This window comes from Helianthus annuus, chromosome 17, assembly GCF_002127325.2.
Source record: "Helianthus annuus cultivar XRQ/B chromosome 17, HanXRQr2.0-SUNRISE, whole genome shotgun sequence".
In the NCBI taxonomy this organism is placed as follows: domain Eukaryota; kingdom Viridiplantae; phylum Streptophyta; class Magnoliopsida; order Asterales; family Asteraceae; genus Helianthus; species Helianthus annuus.
In genome coordinates, this window is record NC_035449.2 from 40,701,847 (window position 1) to 40,724,789 (window position 22,943).

The window sequence follows — 22,943 nt, forward strand, 5'->3', positions numbered from 1 at the left end:
TTGAATTAGAGCCAGGAAGTAAACTACCGAAATACCCCTACTTTTAATTTAACGTTTTAACCGAGTTAGAGCCAGGGAGTACACTGGCGATAAACTCGAAAGATCAGAGAGAAAAATGGCTATTTTTAAACTATTTGAGCAAAACCGTTAAAATGATCAAACCACAGGGAGCATACTGAAAGTTAACTCAAAAAATAAAAAAAAAACCCATAAATGATCGATTTTTTCTCGGTTGGTGGGTTCCAAATTTTTCAAACCATAGTCAGCAGTTTAGTTAATAGTTATACACTAGTGAGATTACCCGCGCTACGCTACGGGGTTTCGTTTGATATCTATTCTGGTTCAATATAATAACCAACCGAAAGAAATAAACTCAAAAGAATATTGATATATCTTTTACATCGATCGAAAACCATAAACATAAATTTAAATTGGACAGCGAGATGGGCTGATTTTAAATTAACTGTAAATGAAAACTTAAACGTTATCTTAAATATAACTTCAATAAAAAAGGAACAAAAAACTAAAACACTAAACATATAGAAAAGTATAGAAATAGAAATAATAAAGTCTAGAAAAAAAAAAGCAAGAAAGAAAAAAAAAAAAAGTATACTTTTCAAAAAAAAAAGAAAAAAGTATATAAAAATAAGCATAGAAACGTGTTATATTTGACTTAACATATTTTGGAAGAAAATTACATCGAACGGTAAATCAACTTGAATTTTTACTGACACGTGCAATAAAATAAACACGTAAGAAAATAGTTACGGGGCGTTGCGGCGATATCAAAACGCAAAGTGACTCGAATTTATACCGTAATGAAAACGTATAAGATTTTACTCAACTCGTTTTAGAAAAAAAATTACGTCAAAACGTAGAGAAATTGAAAACATAAATAAAAATAAGCGCGAAAGTGTATTATATTTGACCCGACTCATTTTCCAAAAAATTACGTTAAAATATTGACTAACTAAAAACGTACATAATTATACGGATGAGAACATATTATACTTGACCCAACTCATTTTCGTGAAAAAATTTATGTATAAACGCAAAATAACGCAAATGAATTTTAATTTATACCAACACGTAAATAAAAATAAACACGTAAGTATCAACGTTAAAAGTTAAGAGGTAAAAGAATAGAAAACTATAAATAAAAACAAAAGATAAAAGAAATTACAAAAGTATAAAAGAATACAAAACTATAAAAAAAAACTCAAAAAGATAAAAGGGAAAACAAATAAAAAAAGTTAAGGAGGGAAAAAACTAAAAACAACTATGCCATGTAGATGGCAACCAATATTCATGCAATAAAAATCAAAAAAACGAAAAGACAAAAGAGCCAAAAGTTAAAAAGGAAAAAAAAAATAAAGCTATAAAAATAAAAAAAATAAAAGACAAAAGTACAAAAAGACAAAAAAAAAAAATATAGAAGTCATCGTTCATCCGAGTTGCTAAATGTTATAGGTATAATGTTATAGGTATAATAAGAAGCAAATGAGGTGGTGGTGAAGTGGTAAGGGAGAGACTTGATGTTCTAAGTGCCTAAGTTCAATTCCTGACATTCCCATTATTTTCTGCAGCACCATGTGATGACGGGAGACTAGGCGAATAGGTGTAGATCGCTCGTTCGTTCCTTGAACTGAGCGGGTTTTAACTCACCGCACTGTCGCGCCTTCGGCGAGTGTTTTCCCCGGTTCAGAGACGGGTGTATTCCGATATGATGAATTTCGCTAGTAGCCCATTTGGATGATTCGTTGGCCGTTAAAAAAAAGTTATGCATAAGAAACTGGCCTAAGAAACCAGACCGAACCATTGGATTTCAGATTGGGCTGGGCTGCTCTCATTAACTTAAAACTGGGCTACTTCTCTGCCTCCTTAAAAGTATTACTCAAATCTGATTGTGCTTTTGTTTCAACATGTTTTGTGTTTTTGTTTCAACCCATTTTATGTTCTTGATTTGTGTTATTCTGTTCATGGCGTTTGATTTGTGTTGACGGGCATTACTACAATCCCACCACAGATACACTAGTTGATTTGTAACAATTGCAATGTTTATACTTTCTATGTTTTGTTTACCTTTTAAAAATCGTGAATTTAAACTGGAGTCAACCATTAGTAACGGTTTTGTTTTAATTTTCAATGCTTGTGCACAACAATTTCTCGACGTCGAGGAACCAAAGTTTTGTTTTCGGTAGAACTGGATTTGCTATTCAAAAGGGGATTGTGGTGCAGTTTGTTGCCCGTTTACTTGTCATTCTTATGTAATTCCCTTTATTTCATGAGTAAGATATAATAAAAAAACCATTAGTAACGGTTTTGCTCATGATTTGACTTAAAAACCATCAAAACCGGATCATACAAAACTGGCTCAGTGGCCACTGACACCCGTTTAAACCGGCCCAAGGGCCCTTGAGGTCGTGGGTTCGAAACCTGGTAACCCCAGGCTCTTCGTTCCCCTCGAGTTGGCAGGGTATTCACCACCTGGCAACGTTTTCAGGTCGTTAACTTAGGAAGTGGAATCACTTCCGCGGTCAGAAGTACCGTGCATCTACCTTTTTTTTAAGAACAACGGAGAAAAATATTGACTTATTGCTGATTGTTTTCTTTTATCTGGGGATCTAAGTGGCCAATTGGCCATTGCCCATTGGCATATACATGAGGCATGATTCTTTTCTTTTCTTTTTTCTTTTATTAACTTTTATAATGATTATATCATAAATCACTTTTATATTGAATTATATCATAAATTTGGTTTTTTATCTTTTAAGTAATGCACAATTTGACAAAATTGTTATGATAAAAGATTTGTTATAGAAAAGTGGTTCTCATTAATCTGATAATTTTGATGGAGTACAAAGGAGACATCGATATATAGGATAAGGATGCAACAATTAAGCCATAAAATAAGGACTATCTAGGGAAAGGAAATAAGACTAAAAAAAAACCATATATATGAAAAGAATAAAAAACGTCTTTACAATTTTCTATGTTTAAAAAGGTAACTCTCTTTAAAGTTTATAATGAATTATATCATAAAATCACTTTTATAATGAACTAGGTTATGACCCCGTGTATTACACGGGGTTGAATAAATAAATTTTATATATACTAAATAATAAAGTAATATATTTTTAAAAACCTCATTTATTATACGGATTGAATAAATATAATTTTATATATTAAATAGAGTTAATTGCCCGGATGGTCCCTGTGGTTTCACGTTTTTTCACGTTTAGTCCCCACCTTTTGAAAATAGCATGCATGCTCCCTATGGTTTGTCATTTTGTTACTCGGATAGTCCCCCAACATTTACTCTGGGGACTATCCGAGTAACAAAATGACAAACCATAGGAAGCATACATGCAATTTCCAAACTAACTGACATCTACTCAGAGACTATCCGAGTAACAAAATGACAAACCATAGGGAGCCTACCTGCTATTTTCAAAATGCGGGGACTAAACGTGAAAAAATGTGAAACCACAGGGACCATCCGGGTAATTAACTCTATTAAATAATAAAAAGTTATATATATAAGAACCATATTGTACGGGTTGAATAAATGTAATTGTATATACCAAATAAAAAAATTATATCTTTAAAACCACATGTATTACATGGGTTGGATAAATGTACAATTGTTTACCAAATAATAAAATAATACATCTTTAAAAAACCTCATTTATGACACGAGTTGAATAAATGTAATTTTATATACCAAATAATAAAAAATTACATCTTTAAAAATATGCGCATTACACGGTTTGAATAAATGTAATTTTCTGTACTAAATAATAAAAAATATATATCCTTAAAAAACCTCGTGTATTGTACGAATTGAATAAATCTAATTTTATATATCTAATAATAAAAAGTTATATCTATAATAAATCTAATTTTATATCTGTACTAAATAAAAAAAAAGTTTCGTAAAATCTATTTGATACCAAAATAAACAAAACGTTCAAATATAATTAATTCAAATAAATAATATTATAAATGAGAAGGAGATTAAACTAAATAATAATTAGAGTTAATTGCCAAAATCGTCCATGAGGTTTGGGCATGTTTGTCATTTTCGTCCAAAATGATTTTTTGGTATCAAATAGCCCCCCACGTTTGTAACTTTTTGTCATTTTCATCCAAATGCCTAACTTGGTTAGAAACAACCGTTTGATAATTTTTTTTTTTTTTTAAATTTCACAAGTACATGACCTGAAATGTAATTTCTTTTTTAAACTCTAACTTTATAAAAGTAAAGATTTACATGTAAAACAAATTGTAGAATTATATATAGGCCTATTATGGTATCTTTAACTTCCGTTTTGACGAATTATACTTATATGCTCTGGAGTATTACAGTCATATGCCTATTTTTAACATATTTACTGGTCGATACATATTAGTTTTATATCTATTTATGAGCATTACACGGTGGAGGTGAGTAACGATGTGAGTGGTAGTTGATGGTTTGTTTTGAAGGTTGTAGACAGAGAAAGCAAGGGGTGATGGTTTTAGGTTTAAAAAGAAATTACATTTTTTAGGTCCTGTACTTGTGAAATTTCAAAAAAAAAAAAAAAAAAACCCTCATCAAACGATTGTTTCTAACCCAGTTTGGCATTTGGATAAAAATGACAAAAAGTTACAAACGTGGGGGGCTATTTGGTACAAAAAATTTGGACGAAAATGTCAAACACGCCCAAACCTCAGGGACGATTTTGGCAATTAACCATAAGATATTAAATTAATAATATTTAGCAGCAGGATTATCTATAATATTTAGTAGGAGTTATCTATAATATTTATTATTAAATAAATAATATTTAGTAGGAGTTATCTATAATTAATTAGAAGAGATTAAATTAAAATTATAATTATCTATAAGAGATGGTCTAATATGATGACAAGTGTCCGAAAAGTGGTTTCTTTTATTATATAGTATAGATAGATTATATCATAAAATTGGTTTTTTAATCTTTAAGTAATGTACAATTTTGCTATGTTTAAAAAAGTAACTTTCTAAGTCGTTGGTAAACTCTAGGGATGTTAAATGGGTTGTATTTGCGGGTAGACGGTTCGAACTTGAAAACGACACAAACCCCAAAATTGAGTCCTGCATGTAAACTCATACACGACATGTGTGTGTGCAAGCTGACACGAAGACGACCCGTGTAACTTGAAAAATATTAATTTTTTTACATATTAAAACTTTAAAATTCTAGTTTTACATATTTTTTATTTTTTTAAAACAACTATTGTTGAACAATGTCGTTTTTTTTTTTAATTTTTGAATTTTGACATAAAAAGTAGCAAAATAGTTTACTGTCATATATATAACACTTTTATCAAACTAAAAATAGAAATAAACGAGTTGAAAGGTTCAACGCGCAGACCTGTCGAATTAACACGAACATGACCTGTTTAGCTAAACATGTTCGCGCCTTTACAAGTTCGACCAAGCTAATCTTTACACATTTCGTGTTAGGTTCTTATCGTGTCATTAGGCGATATATCATGACCATTTGACGATGTGTTATCATGTTGTGCATTATGGACCAACTTTTTTTGTTACGTGGATGCATTTACCCTTCACCTCTTGGTACATATGATGTCTCTTGATTACTTCTCAATATATTACAAGTCGTAACCTTTTTATTTACGCTACTTGTAACTAGAGTAATTACTCTGCTTATAACTAGAGTAAGCACATGATAATAATTACTCTAGTTCTACAATGATAATTACTGTAGTTACACATACAATTATGCCATTTATAAATTACTCTAGTTATACAAAGGATTACGCTACATATAAAATTATTAGAACAATACTAGTGGTATGTCGGAGTTTTTGATTCTTCGTTCTTTTTGACATTTTTATGAAAGATTTCGAGTTGAATGATTGATTCTAGCGTTTGATTTTGAGGTGTTGTAGTGGAAATTAGAGTTTTGACCATGTTGGATTTTGAGCGTTTTTGTAAACTGGCGTGACTGAAAGGGTTGATATAACTATAGTGTTATGCCATTGCTTGGATTTGTTCTATTTTACTCACTTTTCTCACGCTTAGTAGGTTACTTTCATCTGTTCCAAAATCCAACCCATATATGTAATGTGCTTGTGTGTTTTATATACATGAAAACTAAGAATATATTGAGAAATTTGAAAACCATGTTAGACACTTGTATGTGGTTAAATACATACACATTTGCATGTTATAAAAATCATTAAAATAATATCTTCATTTTTTTTTTTTGAAAGACCAACATAAACTTCATTGAGGAAACCCGAAAGCCAGCAGGAAACTGGCAAAATTTACAGATACATGCAGAAACTAGAAGCAAACCCGGAAGAAACAAAAAAACAAGAAATTAGATAAAATTGTCTACATTGAATCTTGTCCACTCCTCCCAAGAGAACGCAGCTCTTTTGGCTCGATTTTTAATCCATAAAAACCCAAGCGTCTTCACCTCTTCCACAGTCTTTGAAATCGACGGGGTCTTTTCACCGAAAACTGCCTCGTTTCTACTCCGCCAAAGGCTCCACATGACAATATAAACAAGCGCTTGGAACAGTTTTTCTCCTCGCCCTGGACCCGCCCAGTGAGGAGTCTTTTCTCCTCGCCCTCGACGGGGTGTTTTCACCGAAAATAATATCTTCATATACCTTTCACGTTTGCATCGTTTAGCTACACAACATGAACCCACAATCAATCATAAATGATCTAATTATACACAACATGAACCCACAATCAATCATAAATGATCTAATTATACAATTCTATGTCATGTCTTTTTCCCAGACTTGATCACCCGTACAAAAAATCCTCAAACATCATGATTTCATGACAATGCAACATGATAAGGAGGTTTGCCACGTGGATAACAAGTAAACCCCATAATTAGTGACTAATTCCAAGGTATTTGGTCGGGTCTACATGACGTGAGTGAGGTGAGCAATCAACCGTGTAGGGCGACATTAGATATCTCAAAACCACTCGCTTTGTCTTTGATTGTTTGTCTCTTAGCCAAACAAATTACATATTTATTTTTATAAAACGGCATTAATGATTCGTATATGACATAATTGTGATGTTTAACTTGGGAAAACTCTTTTTTTTTTTAACGGCAAAGCATCTTTATATCTATATATAAAGAGTCAGCAAGCCGCTGGAAAGCTTACAGAAAAAGGGGAGACGACAAAAAACAGATTATAAAAGACCCAAAACATCAAAATCTAACCAATTTTCCCACGACACGGCTGGAAAACTCTGACATCTTTGTGTGAAAGGAATGTTGTTTATATTATTGTATGAGTACTCTAGAATCTAGATATACATCAATTACTTAATGTTTGTTTTCTAGGTTTTTTTTTTTTAATTCATTAGTAGCCTAGTGTGAATTTGAGTTATTTCGGTCAAGATTTTTCATGATCAAATCAACAAAAAAAAAAAAAAAAAAAATTACAAGAATGTATGGTGGTAAAAACTAAAAGGTCCTAATCAAGGATCCAATGAATGGATGAAATCTAAAAATAAAGATAACCATAGGATGCTTTTAAATATCGATCTCCTTTTGTGTGCAATCAGTTTATGTGCGTCTCCAATCGGTTTTGTTCGTCTTCACCATCAATATTTATGGTTAATTATGAAGATAGTAGGTTCATGGAAGGTACCGAGTTTATGTGACAATGAGGTTGAAACAAACAATTTCTGACGAAGTTATTCTAATTTCTATTAGATTTTGTGAAACAAACAACCTTTTACCTAAGGTGGTTAGTCTTATGCACGGTTGGCTAATTCACAAATGTAGGTGCTCCTTTCACGTTTAAATCGCTCGACGCTCGATACTCGTTCGGAAAATGATTGGAATTTGCTCGCTCGATTGAAACAGACGACCGGTTTGGAACGGTTCGGTTTGTAAACGATCGAGCATGAGCAAAGGTCCACTCAGTTCGGTTCGGCTCGTTTAGCTCGATTTATGCTTTAATATATTTAAAGATTCAAATATGACATATTTAAGTATTTAGAATTCAGGTCCAACACCAATACTGCATTGTCCAATAATGAATTCATTGAGTAATTGATTCAAAATGTCAAATACTGAAATGTGAAGCGTTGCTCGATACTCAAGTCTCAACCTGCCATTCGATTCAGAAGTACATAATCCTATTCAAACCCCTCATCGGCCATCATTATTCAATTTCTCCATCGCCAACTCGCCAAGGCTTTGCTTCGATACTCAAGTCTCAACCTGCCATTCGATTCAGAAGTACATAATCCTAATCAAACCCCTCATCGGCCAGCATTATTCAATTTCTCCATCGCCAACTCGCCAAGGCTTTGCTTCAATCGGTTCATTCGTTTTCAAACTTCCGATAGAACAAGGGTCTGCTTCAATTGATCGAGGATTCATCTTTCCACTCAGTTAATCTGTCGATAGAACCAGTTTAGTTTTGTTGTTTTTTGGTTATTTGTTAAATTTATACGTCTTCTTTATTAAATTTATACCTGTCTTCTAATTGGATGAAACCTCATGGACGAAAACTCCCCCATCGTAACTTTCTTTTTTTGTTCTACAACGCTCGGCGTTCGGTCGAAAAATGATCGGACGCTCGTTCGACTTTGACTCGGTTGAATAAACGCTCGGTTCGGTTTGTAAACGAACCGAGTACTAGCAAAGGTCCGATCACTCGTGAACCTACCTTGCACTTCCTTTTTTACTACATGCCCCCCCCCCCACACACACACACACAAATGTGATAGGGAAATAAATTTTAAATAGTAGTGCTCTCCCCCTGACTTGTAAAGGTCCGATCGACTCGTAAACCTACCTTTCACTTCCTTTTTTACTACATGTTCTGATACGAGCACGATAACACGACATGAACCCACACGAAGTCAACAGGTTTCGTGTCTATAACAGGTCGACACGATAAGACCCGTTTAATTTCGTGTCGTGTTCGTGTTTAAACAGGTCATGTCAGATATGATACGACCTATTAAGACTTAAAACCATTATACAATACATGTTAAGACCTGTTAATGGCTAAATATTAGATGTAGTAATAGGTCATATTCGTGTCTTAACAAGTTGTATGATACATTGGTAATTTTTTCGTGTCTTAACAGGTCGTTTCGTGTAACTTGTTTATTATCAAGTTCGTGTTCGTGTTTGGAAAATCTGACACGATAAGATTTCGTGTCGTGTTCTTGTTAACCTGTTTCGTGTCCGTGTCTCATCGTGTTCGGGTCTTAACAGATCGGGTTGACACGATATGTCAGCCCTATTAATATTGTCTAATTTAAGCACAAGAAGCATACATATTATCTTTGGTTATCAGAGTACAAAACTTCTTAAGAGGTTACTTATCTTGAATTTCTAACACCTAAATACATTTAACTACCAAAGGGTTTTTTGTTTAATAATATCAAGGTGTGTAAAGTGGTGTCCTCTCAATGAAGTTAAGGTTTTTACTCCCATGGTGACCATCTGTGTAAAATTAAGAAGATAATTAAAGAGTGCGTGTTTAGTTATTTAAAAAAGCATGCTTATATATGGATTTTTCTTCTCATCAACGACAACCTAGTGAACGAATAATGTGAGATTTGACTAAGGTGTCACAATCACCCTTTTAGCGACTTATTGTCGTCAATGAGATTTACCTCACCATTTCAAACAAGAAATAGGTGCCTCTAATATCATTTGTAACATCTGACTCTCGTACCTACCATTATCGTCCGCTTTGTTCGAAGGAGGTCACATATTTGTTTTTGTTTACTAGAGTAGAAATTTTTCATGAGGTCACAATTGTGAATTTTTCCCATCAAACACATTACACTATGGCGTTCTCTTCTCATACATAACATGATTCCAAAGCTTAATTAAGTTTATAAATAAGAAGTCAAGATGCTCAAGAAGTTCACCACTAGTGTTTTCCTATAGCACCTATGCATTTGCAAGTGAAGGGCGCAAAGCTTGGTCCGAATAATATTAGGCTAGAATATGTAGCAACCCTGACTCCCTGAGCATTAATATTTGTAAGGTCACTAATTCTTGGAATTAAATGTCAAATCGAATATTTGATCTAAAATTGTAAGCGGTGAATATGCTTCATTAAACAGTAAAATAAATAGGACTATCATAGTAATGTGTCATAATATATTTGAAAGCCTCTATAGGTTGCACGAGTCACTATCCATCAATCAAACGTTCAATAATTTGATCGCAATTGAAAATATGAAGTAGACGATCATTGCACTAATAATACTAATATTTTTTTCAAACAAAAAGATATTCTTTATTAATTGGTATGTATAAATTTAAAACTCAAAACCAACCTCATCTGGTGTGACGTATTACAACACGTGCTCTTTGACATCTGTGTATTAAGTAACCAGAAGGGTGTTTACTTGATGCGACGAAAAACATAAATACCGGTAATCATACATGTATTTTTTTAACAACTATTACAATACTATATATTCAATTTAAAAAGAATAAAATGTTTTTTTTTTGTAGTGTAATTCAAAAAAAAAGTATTAACGTATGAAAAAGCTACAGTCCTTAAAAAATCAACAAGGTAAGGTTGATTTTAAAGTCAATCATATGTTTTAAAAGTTGTAATTACTTAAAATCAATATACATATAAAAGATGAAGTTGTTATCTAAAATTATTTTCTGGTTTTCTCATTTTCATCACCAAAACTTTATATTTTATTGTTTTATTGTAAATGTTTTAATGAAAACCCCTTACACTTTGCGGTTTTTTATACACATCTCTACACTTTATTTAAGTTTTTTCTTTTCTTTAATTGATTTACTTTGCTACCTCTACACTTTAATAAAAGTCAGTATATAATCTCCGAACTTTAATTAAGTCCTTTTTTTAACAAATTTACGCTACATTATTTTTATAAAGTTGGACCGTTGCAGAGCGCGACCAGCCGCAACGCGTGGAAGTTGTAAGATTTTAACCTGTGACTTTTTTTATCAACAAGTTTTGAGCCAGATTAAATATAACATGTTTTACGTTTATTTTTATCTACGGTTTCGAACCTGTTGTGGTGTGCCTTTTTTACCCACACGGTTTTTGACTAATTAAATATAAGTTGAATAATCCATAAGATCTAGTTATTAAAAATTAGCTTTCTATCATTCTTATATATATAGACATTTATATACATACAAAAGGCATAGAGGAGAATAGTGCCAGATAGCTGCTTGCAAAAGGCATACAGGGGAATAGTGCCAGGTAGCGGTTGGCACTTCTCTATTGGTCCAACCAAATTACGATTTTACCCTGTTTAAATTTACAGTTTTGTCATTTTTTTTGTTTTTTACCTCCCAGCCAAATTATGATTTTGCCCTAAGTTCAAATTTACAGTTTCGTCATTATTTTTGTTTTATTTCCTGTCAAATTAAGATTTTGCCCCCAGTATATAATAGCCATCATGCGATCATTTTAGGTTCTATTTAACCTGCAAATCCCCGGTTTGGCAAAAAGGCTTGAATATTACTAAAGTGTAACCGAATAATGGATTTGGGTAACTACCTCTAATGGTAGATTTGATAATGAGTCCTATGATCGAGTTGATCATTTCGATAACTGAATATGGTAGGTTTAGGCTAAATGGCTTAAAGTCTCAGTTCGGGTAAAGTGTCATACCGGAAGATAATATTGGAACGTTAAGGTTTTGCCTATAGTAACCAATCATAACTGAGGTTGTAGTTAGAAGAAATGATGAAAACCTTAATAAGAAAATAGGAGGCATGAACTAGAACGTATAATGCCTCCTAATGGGTCAGTTGGGTAATAAACTCCAAACCGAAAGAATGAATTGAAAGACTAAAGGATTCGGGTTCAGATGCGCGGAAACCTGACCTCCATCCGCCCGAATGCATGACAGTGGAATAATCGGTAAAACCTCGCCTCCCATCCAAGACGAACCGGCACCACCCGTATTCGCACTTCACCTGAATGCCGCAGAAAATAATGTGGAGAGTGGGAGTCGAACCTGGGTCACGAGGAACACCAAGTCTTTCCCTAACCACTCCACCACTACCTCATTGGCATTATATTGCCTAGTGGAGATGGATATGATCGGGTGGTTCTGCTGGTGGCACGATGATACTCCAGTGATCCGTCAGTGATCCAAATTTGTCGTTCAAAAAAAAATATACAGATTCCCAACCGCACACCACCAACAAACACTGGCCTCCAATGGTGATGCTTGACGCAGAACGAAAACAAGAAACAAGAATAAAAATGCTTGAATAAAAGTAAATTAATTTGTGAATGAAATAACCATTAAATGAGGTGCCCTATTATAGGGGTTTTCAAAATTCGACAAATTTGCCAAATTTTCGATATTACAAATTTAAAAGGAAGTACTTAAATTAAGTACCTAAACTAATGCGTGAATTGATTAAATCGAAAATTCGTGGTTTCCTAAAAATAAAAAGCGTAGAAATTTGACAAAACTAGAGAAAATTTTAAGTGCTGAAATTGGAGCCTTAAATCAAGGAATTTGGGTCTAACAACTGGGGGTTTTCGTCACCTGCCCGTTGCCCCATAACTCCAATCGTAGCCTGAATTACGCCCGTTTAAAATTTGGTTTTTTCTACCTTGTTTCATTTTATCAAGCTGATCCAGATAAGAATCTGTTAGCTCTTGGACGCACTCCTAGTCAATGTCCTATTCCAAACATCACCTAGGCTTTATGTGGCCGTCTTAAACCTCCCGTTGGGTATGTGCTTATGAGGTTGCCCGTTACTTATGTGGAATTATGAAAAGGGTCGTCCCTACTTTTTGAAATTTAACAAGTTTGTTAATTTTCTAAAGATCAGTTTTATCATTTTAATAAATTATACTTATGGTTTGTAAAAACATTAATTTATTAGAATAATTATATTATATTTGTTTGGGTTTTTTTTTTAACGAGAACTTCATTAAGAATCGCCCAAGCTCGAAAACCGAGCAAGACCAACACCCAAACAAAACACACTACATAATTGCAAATTTACACCAATCCGACCAAGAAATAAAATTGAACTTAGATCTATGCTTAAACCATAAGAACCCCACTGATCTAACTTTGCTAAAGAAGTCTTCCACCTTGACTTGAGACACCGAGAACACTGCCTTGTTTCGAGCCTTCCACAAGCACCAACACGAGATAGAAATAATGCCTTGCACAGCTACCTTCTCCGCAACCCCAATTTTCCCAAAAATGTGTGTCTCGAACAGATCTTTGAATGAAAAAGTGAAAATGAAAGGAATCCGGCACCAGCGGCTGACCTTTTGCCACAAGACTAAGGCGAGCTCGCACGAAGTAAAAAGATGCTCAACCAATTTGATCTCGGACTTCCAAAGAGGACATAAGGCATCACCGACCACAATGCCCCTCCTGCGTAACGCATCGGCTGTGGGGACTCTATTCATTTTCGCTCTCCAAACAAACACATGGCACTTATGTAAGACCCTTATTAAGATGACGAGAATTAATGATATATTACATGAATTTCATACTAAAATTTGAGTTTACAAAAATTTTCATATTTAAAGACCAAACATATTCATGATAAGTACAAAAGCAAAATTTAAAGTAACACCTACTAGTCAACTACCGACTAGTTTAAAACATTGATTACAATTCATTTACATCAAAACACTGTCTAGTCAAGTTTAAGTTAACGCGGAAGCATCCAAAATTTGTGTTCGGTTCTTGTAACATGCTTGATCACCATCCGGAAGGACCCCATTAGTACCTAGAGTCAAAACCACTTAAAAAGTTAGATATGACATATATACGATGCTTATAAACGAGTTCTAGTATTGAACCATCAAAAATAAAATAAAATTCAACTTTTCACCCTGTCGCGTGGCGCAGGCGGCCCCGCGTGTCGCACCAGATTTACTTACCCCCGTCGTGTGGCGCGGGGGAACACGTTCTGGACCTGCATTTTCTGCCAGCTCCGGATTTTCACTATCTTCAACTTCAAATGGTCATAACTTTGGATCCGTGAGTCCGATTTAACCGATTCATTTTCCTACGTGACCAATTTAATTACGGACGCGTTTATCAACACGTTTTGCATAAAAATATTATTTAAAAAACAGTTGTTTTATAATTTGTCTCTTATTTATTTGACCCATTTGTTTACAAGTTCCATAACATGTATTACTATCACATAAACTTTAGGCCAATGCACCCGTTTCTACGTTTACCAAGTATGAGCTTTTGCTCCCCTCCCGAGGGTTGCTTGTGCAATAACCATCATGCTTATTTTCAAGGATTTAATCATGCCTTTCGGAATCATTCGACAAGTGAATGTTCTGAACTATAATCCCTCTACAAGGGCTCATGCTTTTGAAACGGATTTGCGTGTCCGTTACACGACCTACGCTTGATACATAACTAGTCAAAAGTGATGGCTATTAGTTTCTATGTTTGTAACACAACTTGTTTTGACCCGTTTGGGTGCCGAATGGGTATCCCCATTGCTAAACACATCCAAACTCTATTTCTAACTCATGTTTTGACCCGTTTTACTTGTCTAATGCACTTAGTCACTTCGGTGACTTAAAGGTTTTTCTTGTTTACCAAAATTTCAATATAACAACGTAAAACCAACAATTAGACATAATGTAGCGAAACTATAAGTCGCGTACCTTTAGTGCACACCTTTCAAACGCGTATCCGCTCCGGCGTGTCCGTGTGACTATCCGGATTCCTTGCCTAAAGAGTACAATTCAAAATAAATTTAGAACTCTTTCATACGCCCTAACGCACAATTCTCTATAATAATTGAATCTGCGTTTTCACCCAAATTTTTACATTTTAATCCTCACTTAGGCGTTTTATCAAACACCTAGCGGGTCAGATTTTTACATAATCATAACCAAGTTCATGACTTGTAATTTTCATCTAAGCCAACTTCAATTAGGCAAATTTACACATGTTTTAACTTCTATATTTCAGAATTTACCTCTTGGAATTCAGATTACACTAAAACAAGAATCACAATCCTAGTGTTCATCAAGTTTCTACAAGTTATTAGTCACCTAAATTGGTGATTAAAAACCTTACAAGCCTCATGCAAGATTTTGATAAGAAATCATCTAGGGTTTATCCCTAGACACCATATTACTTCTAATTTCACCCATGCAAGACATAATCAAGCTCAATTTCAGTTCTTCACAATTAACCAAGAATTTGAGATGAATCAAAACATCAATATTTTACATACCTTATGATCCCTTCAACTAGGTGATCATTAACTTGTGCTTGAAAATCGATTTGGACTTGATTATGACCTTCAATTGATCAATTTTGTGGAAGCTAGGGTTTGGTGAGGAGCTTATGTCGCCCCCTGCGTTTCCTGGTCGACCACACACACCTCTTGTGTGTGTTTGGTATGTTTTAATTTGTTTTAATTGAATTAAGTTTCAAGTTATACAACCTAGGTCCCTCCACTTGTATTTAGTTTATATTTTGGCAATTTAAATTCATTCATGCTTTAAAACAAGTTAACTAACTAACTGGTTTGTAATTTTCTAGTTAGCTGGTTCCTGTTTAATTAACACGTAATAATTCTGATTTAGAGTTTTATAAATTCCGGGTTGTTACAAGTCCACCCCCCTTAAAAGGGTTTCGTCCCCGAAACCGAATTACGTACCGAATAATGTAGGGTAGAGTCGTTGCATCTCCTCCTCGGATTCCCATGTGATATCCGAACCCTTCCGGTGTTCCCATTTGACCTTTACTTGATTGATTTCTTTGTTCCTTAAGGTTTTCACTTTACGATCCAAAATCGCAATGGGTTTCACCACATAGTTAAGTCTGTCATCCACCTCGATGTCGTCGTAGTGGATATAGGTTGTTTCGTCCGCTAGACATTTCCAAAGATGTGACACATGAAATGTGCTATGAATTCCGCTTAATTCTTCCGGTAGTTCAAGGCGGTATGCCACCTTCCCTACTCGTTCGACAATTGTAAACGGCCCAATAAATCTTGGGCTTAATTTTCCTCTCTTTCTAAATCGGATAACCCCCTTCCGTGGGGATACCTTGAGCATGACCTTGTCGCCAACCTGAAACTCGATCGGTCTTCGCCTTTTGTCCGCATACGACTTTTGTCTATCCTGTACCGCTTTCAAGTGTGCCCGAACCACTTCAATCTTTTCATTAGTAGCTCGGACTATATCTTTGTGAGCGAGTTCATGTGGACCCACCTCACCCCAAAACATCGGGGTCCGGCACTTCCTACCGTAAAGCATTTCATACGGTGCCATCCCGATACTAGCATGGTAGCTGTTGTTATATGAAAATTCGACCAAAGGTAGATAAACATCCCAACTACCTCCGAAATCAATAATACGTGCTCGTAGCATGTCCTCTAATGTTTGTATTGTTCTTTCACCCTGTCCATCCATCTGAGGATGGTACGCAGTGCTGATGAAAAATTTGGTGCCCATTTGCTCTTGGAAATCTCGCCAGAAATTTGAAGTGAACCGGGTATCCCTATCGGACACGATGGATACCGGTACTCCGTGGCGTGCCACTATCTCATTAGTGTAAACCTCCGACATCTTTTCTGAAGTATAAGTCTCACGTATTGGAATAAAGTGAGCACTCTTTGTCAATCTATCAATAACTACCCATATTGCATCAAATCCGCGGGTCGTCTTCGGTAGTTTGGTTAGCAGGTCCATTGTAATATGTTCCCATTTCCAAACCGGAATTTCCAACGGTTGGAGCTTACCGTATGGTTTTTGGTGTTCCGCCTTGACTTGTAGACATGTCAGGCACTTCTCCACGTATTTCACTACATCTCTTTTCATTCTGGGCCACCAATAGTTTTGTTTTAAGTCGTTATACATCTTGGTCGCTCCCCGATGGATGGAATAACGGGATTTGTGAGCTTCATCTAGTAAAAGCTTTTTAACTCCACATGTGTTAGGAACCCAGATTCTTTTGAAACGTGTTTTCAAACCGTGATTGCCTTCTTCAAGATCTTTAAATTGGCCGACAATTCTTTCCTTTTTCCAATTTTCTACCTTCACTGCTTCAACTTGTGCTTCTCGGATCCGTTCTAGTAGGCCCGAGGTCACAATAAGCTGCATTGATTGTACTTGTATCGGGGCATAATCTGTCTTTCGGCTCAACGGATCTGCCACTACATTGGCTTTCCCGGGGTGGTAGTGTATTTCACAATCATAATCCTTGACCGTTTCCAACCACCGCCTTTTCCTCATGTTTAATTCCTTCTGATCGAAAAAATATTTCAAACTTTTATGGTCAGTAGAGATTGTACATTTTACCCCATACAAGTAATGTCTCCATATTTTTAAGGCAAACACTACTGCTGCCAGCTCCAAGTCGTGAGTCGGGTATTTCTTTTCATGGATCTTCAATTGCCTCGAGGCATAGGCGATGACCTTACCTCATTGCATTAAAACACATCCGAGCCCCGAATGCGACGCGTCCGAGTAAACCACCATGTCGTCGATTCCTTCCGGTAATGTTAACACCGGAGCGTGAGTTAACGTTTCTCTGAGCGTTTGGAAGGCTTCCTCCTGTTCGATGCCCCATACAAACTTTTCCTCCTTGCGAGTCAATTTGGTCAATGGTAAAGCAATTTTGGAGAAATCTTGTATGAATCTCCGATAATATCCCGCGAGCCCTAAAAAGCTTCGGATTTCTGAGGGATTCCTTGGAGTGTTCCATTTTGACACGGCTTCTACTTTTGACGGATCCACTAGTACCCCGTCGGCACTAATGATATGCCCAAGAAACTTCACCTCTCGTAGCCAGAAGGCGCACTTCGAGAATTTTGCATACAGCTTTTCTCATCTGAGTGTCTCCAACACTTCTTGCAAATGGTATACATGCTCTGCTTCATTCTTCGAATATACCAAAATGTCGTCGATAAACACGATTACCGACTTATCCAGCATAGGTTTGCAAACCCGGTTCATGAGGTCCATGAAAGCCGCGGGTGCATTAGTCAACCCAAAGGGCATTACGAGGAACTCATAATGCCCGTACCGCGTACGAAAGGCCGTCTTCGGTACGTCCTCCTCCTTGACTTTCAATTGGTGATAACCCGATCTGAGATCAATCTTTGAGAAACAACTTGCTCCTTGTAGTTGGTCAAACAAGTTATCAATTCTTGGAAGTGGGTATCGATTCTTTACCGTGAGTTTGTTTAACCCTCGGTAATCGATATACATGCGCATACTGCCGTCCTTCTTTTTCACGAATAGAACTGGTGTGCCCCACGGGGATACACTCGGTCGGATAAACCCTTTGTCGAGCAATTCTTGGATTTGAGACATCAATTCTTGTAGCTCCGACGGCGCGAGCCGATACGGCACCTTGGCCACAGGTTTTGCGCCCGGAATCAATTCGATTCCGAACTCTACCTCCCGTTCTGGTGGTATTCCCGGTAGTTCTTCCGGGAACACGTCTTCGTAATCACGTACTACCGGTACGTCTCCAATTTTGAGGGATTCTTTCTCCGACTCGCTTGCATATACCATGTAGGCCTTGCATCCATGTTTCATAAGTTTGTGGGCTTCTAACATTGAGCATACCACCAGGTTACCCCCTTTTTCACCGTATATCGTAACGTGCTTTTCGCTAGGAGACGTCAGTTTTATTTCCTTTCGGAAACAAACCACCTTCGCGTGGTATCGGGACAACCAATTCATCCCCACGATCACTTGGAATTCTCCCATTGACATCGAGATCAAGTCTATTGTGTATTCTTCGTCATCAATGCTCAATTTACAGTTTTCACATACATCACAAACAATAAAACTCTTGTTATTACTTATCTCTACTTCTTAGGGCATATGTAATTTTGTTAGAACAAATGAAGGATGTCGAATAAATCCGTATGAAATAAAGGATTTATTCACACCCGTATCAAATAATACACGTGCAGGAATCGAGTTTATAGCAAATATACCTGAGACCACTTCAGGTTCAACTTTTGCTTTTGCGGTAGTCAATTGGAAAGATCTTGCCTTTTCTTTTGGGGCTTCACCTTTCGGGTCTTGCCCATCTTTCTTTCCAACCAGCTCCGGGCATTCCGACTTCTTGTGACCCGGTCGGTAACAATTGTAGCAAACCGTCACTTTCTCCGGGCATGATGTAGCCATATGTCCCGTCTTCCGACATATGGGACAAGGTTTATCCTTGAAGCGGCATTCGCCCTTATGACCCTTTCCGCAGATTTTGCAACTTGGCGACCCGCCTTTTGCATCCGATTTCTTAACTGTTTCATTTGTTCGCGCTTTCTTGGTAGAGCTTGGATTAACATCATGTGCCTTTCGTTCGCCCCGTTCAACCTGCTTTTTCAGTTCAATCTCCCGTTCCCGAGCAACATTTATGATCTCGGTAAGGGTCTCGTATTTTGAAGGAGTCATAAACTCCCTATACTCGGCGCTCAACATGTTATAGTAGTAGTATATCTTCTGTTCTTCATTCATCACCAATTCATTGCAAAACTTCATCTTATCCATAAACGTTGCCGCAATCTTGTCTATGGTCTCGCCCTTGTGCCTAAGTTGCATGAACTCTTCCTTGATTCTATTAATGACCGCCTTGGGACTATGATGTTTAAGAAACGGCGTCTTAAACTCCTCCCATGTCATGGCTTTAGCTGCTTCGCTTCCAATCTCTTTCTCTTTGTTATCCCACCAGTCTTTCGCTTGACCCCTTAATTGACCCGTACCGTAGGCTACTTAGTCATCTTCATCACAATGGGTCCTCTCGAATACCCCTTCAATATCACTTAGAAATCGTTGGCATACTATTGGGTCAACCTCCCCATTATATATTGGTGGTTTACACGCCATGAATTCCTTGTATGAACAAGGCTTTCGTCCTCCGGGCTTTTCCTTTGCTAGATTAGAACTATCTTCCAATTTCTTGATTCTCTCGTCTACTATTGATAGAACCGTGTTTTGAATTTTATCAATAAAGCTCGACAAACTATTTTCGATCGCCTTTCCAACCTCTTCGGCAATCACTTCTCTTATTTGTTCGGTGACTCTTGGCACCGCGTCATCATTACCTCCATCTGCCATCTCTAATACTGAAATGCTTACATTAATTGTTAAACATTTCATTTATAACATATGATTTACTTGTTTTGATTTAATCAAGTTCATAACTTGATTCAACCGTTCTTGTTTCATGCATTTCCTGTGTTTGAGTGAGCTTACACACTCTTTTCGTGCATATTTGTTCATGATTTATTTCTATATTCTCTAAATCTACTTAAAACGATTAACTCTTACTGGATGCTTGATCAAGCTTGAACCGAACACTTTATTGACAACCTTGAGCTCTGATTACCAACTTGTAAGACCCTTACTAAGAGGACGAGATTTAATGATATATTACATGAATTTCATACTAAAATTTGAGTTTACAAAAATTTTCATATTTAAAGACCAAACATATTCATGATAAGTACAAAAGCAAAGTTTTAAGTAACACCTACTAGTCAACTACCGACTAGTTTAAAACATTGATTACAATTCATTTACATCAAAACATTGTCTAGTCAAGATTAAGTTAACGCGGAAGCATCCAAAATTTGTGTTCGGTTCTTGTAACATGCTTGATCACCATCCGGAAGGACCCCATTAGTACCTAGAGTCAAAACCACTTAAAAAGTTAGATATGACATATATACAATGCTTATAAACGAGTTCTAGTATTGAACCATCAAAAATAAAATAAAATTCAACTTTTCACCCTGTCGCGTGTCGCGAAGGGTCCTCGCATGGCGCGGGCGGCCCCGGGTGTCGCGCCAGATTTACTTACCCCCGTCGCGTGGCGCGGGGGAAAACGTTTTCCAGCAGGTCCAGTTTCTGGACCTGCATTTTCTGCCAGCTCTGGATTTTCACTATATTCAACTTCAAATGGTCATAACTTTGGATCCGTAAGTCCGATTTAACCGATTCTTTTTCCTACGTGACCGTAATTTAATTACGGACGCGTTTATCAACACGTTTTGCATAAAAATATTATTTCAAAAACAGTTGTTTTATAATTTGTCTCTTATTTATTTGACCCATTTGTTTACAAGTTCCATAACATGTATTACTATCACATAAACTTTAGGCCAATGCACCCGTTTCTACGTTTACCAAGTATGAGCTTTTGCTCCCCTCCCGAGGGATGCTTGTGCAATAACCATCATGCTTATTTTCAAGGATTTAATCATGCCTTTCGGAATCATTCGACAAGTGAATGTTCCGAACTATAATCCCTCTACAAGGGCTCATGCTCTTGAAACGGATTTGCGTGTCTGTTACACGACCTACGCTTGATACATAACCAGTCAAAAGTGATGGCTATTAGTTTCTATGTTTGTAACACAACTTGTTTTGACCCGTTTGGGTCCCAAATGGGTATCCCCATTGCTAAACACATCCAAACTCTATTTCTAACTCATGTTTTGACCCGTTTTACTTGTCTAATGCACGTTGTCACTTCCGTGACTTAACGGTTTTTCTTGTTTACCAAAATTTCAATATAACAACGTAAAACCAACAATTAGACATAATGTAGCGAAACTATAAGTCGCGTACCTTTAGTGCACACCTTTCAAACGCGTATCCACTCCGGCGTGTCCGCTTGACGATCCGGATTCCTTGCCTAAAGAGTTCAATTCAAAATAAATTTAGAACTCTTTCATACGCCCTAACGCACAATTCTCTATAATAATCGAATCTGCGTTTTCACCCATCTTTTTACATTTTAATCCTCACTTAGGCGTTTTATCAAACACCTAGCGGGTCAGATTTTTACATAATCATAACCAAGTTCATGACTTGTAATTTTCATCTAAGCCAACTTCAATTAGGCATATTTACACATGTTTTAACTTCTAAATTTCAGAATTTACCTCTTGGAATTCAGATTACACTAAAACAAGAATCACAATCCTAGTGTTCATCAAGTTTCTACAACTTATTAGTCACCTACATTGGTGATTAAAAACCTTACAAGCCTCATGCAAGATTTTGATAAGAAATCATCTAGGGTTTATCCTTAGACACCATATTACTTCTAATTTCACCCATGCAAGACATAATCAAGCTCAATTTCAGTTCTTCACAATTAACCAAGAATTTGAGATGAATCAAAACATCAAGATTTTACATACCTTATGATCCCTTCAACTAGGTGATCATTAATTTGTGCTTGAAAATCGATTTGGACTTGATTATGACCTTCAATTGATCACTTTTGTGGAAGCTAGGGTTTGTTGAGGAGCTTATGTCGCCCCCTGCGTTTCCTGGTCGACCACACACACCTCTTGTGTGTGTCTGGTATGTTTTATTTTGTTTTAATTGAATTAAGTTTCAAGTTATAAAACCTAGGTCCCTCCACTTGTATTTAGTTTATATTTTGGCAATTTAAATTCATTCATGCTTTAAAACAAGTTAACTAACTAACTGGGTTGTAATTTCCTAGTTAGCTGGTTCCTGTTTAATTAACACTTAATAATTCTGATTTAAAGTTTTATAAATTCCGGGTTGTTACAACTTAAGCAGGACCCACTTACACCAATCTATCACATACCTATTGCTGACGTCAACGGATCCAACCAGAACTTTCTTAATTGAACTGACGGAGAAGGAGCCCGACTGATCACCCAATCCATCCACTTCCATTCATCGTTCCTGCTGCTCAAAGAAACCGAAACCAAAGCATCGTTTAAGGCAGCCAACTCCCTAGACTCCTCTTGTATTATTCGTTTGCTAGAATTGTTATAAACACGTCTTTTGCACATTGGACTCCTCAAAACAAAGCAAACACATCTCACAAACCCATAAACACACTTCAGACACCTCAAATTCACTAAAACCGTAGAAAGAGTAATCGATCCTAAAATCGAAAATATCCATAC

General features: G+C 36.2%; 2 long non-coding RNA genes across 2 annotated transcripts; both read right to left on the bottom strand.

Annotated features, from left to right (window-relative positions):
* Positions 1–13,585: 13,585 nt before the first annotated feature.
* On the bottom strand, positions 13,586–15,387 carry LOC110920588. Its single transcript, XR_002581792.2, has 3 exons — positions 15,255–15,387; positions 14,677–14,743; positions 13,586–13,772 (listed from the first exon to the last, which is right to left on the bottom strand). It is a non-coding gene; the product is annotated as an uncharacterized LOC110920588 (long non-coding RNA).
* Positions 15,388–20,481: 5,094 nt separating this feature from the next.
* LOC110920579 lies at positions 20,482–22,313 on the bottom strand. The gene is made up of 3 exons (XR_002581752.1): positions 22,197–22,313; positions 21,619–21,685; positions 20,482–20,674 (listed from the first exon to the last, which is right to left on the bottom strand). It is a non-coding gene; the product is annotated as an uncharacterized LOC110920579 (long non-coding RNA).
* Positions 22,314–22,943: the final 630 nt, after the last annotated feature.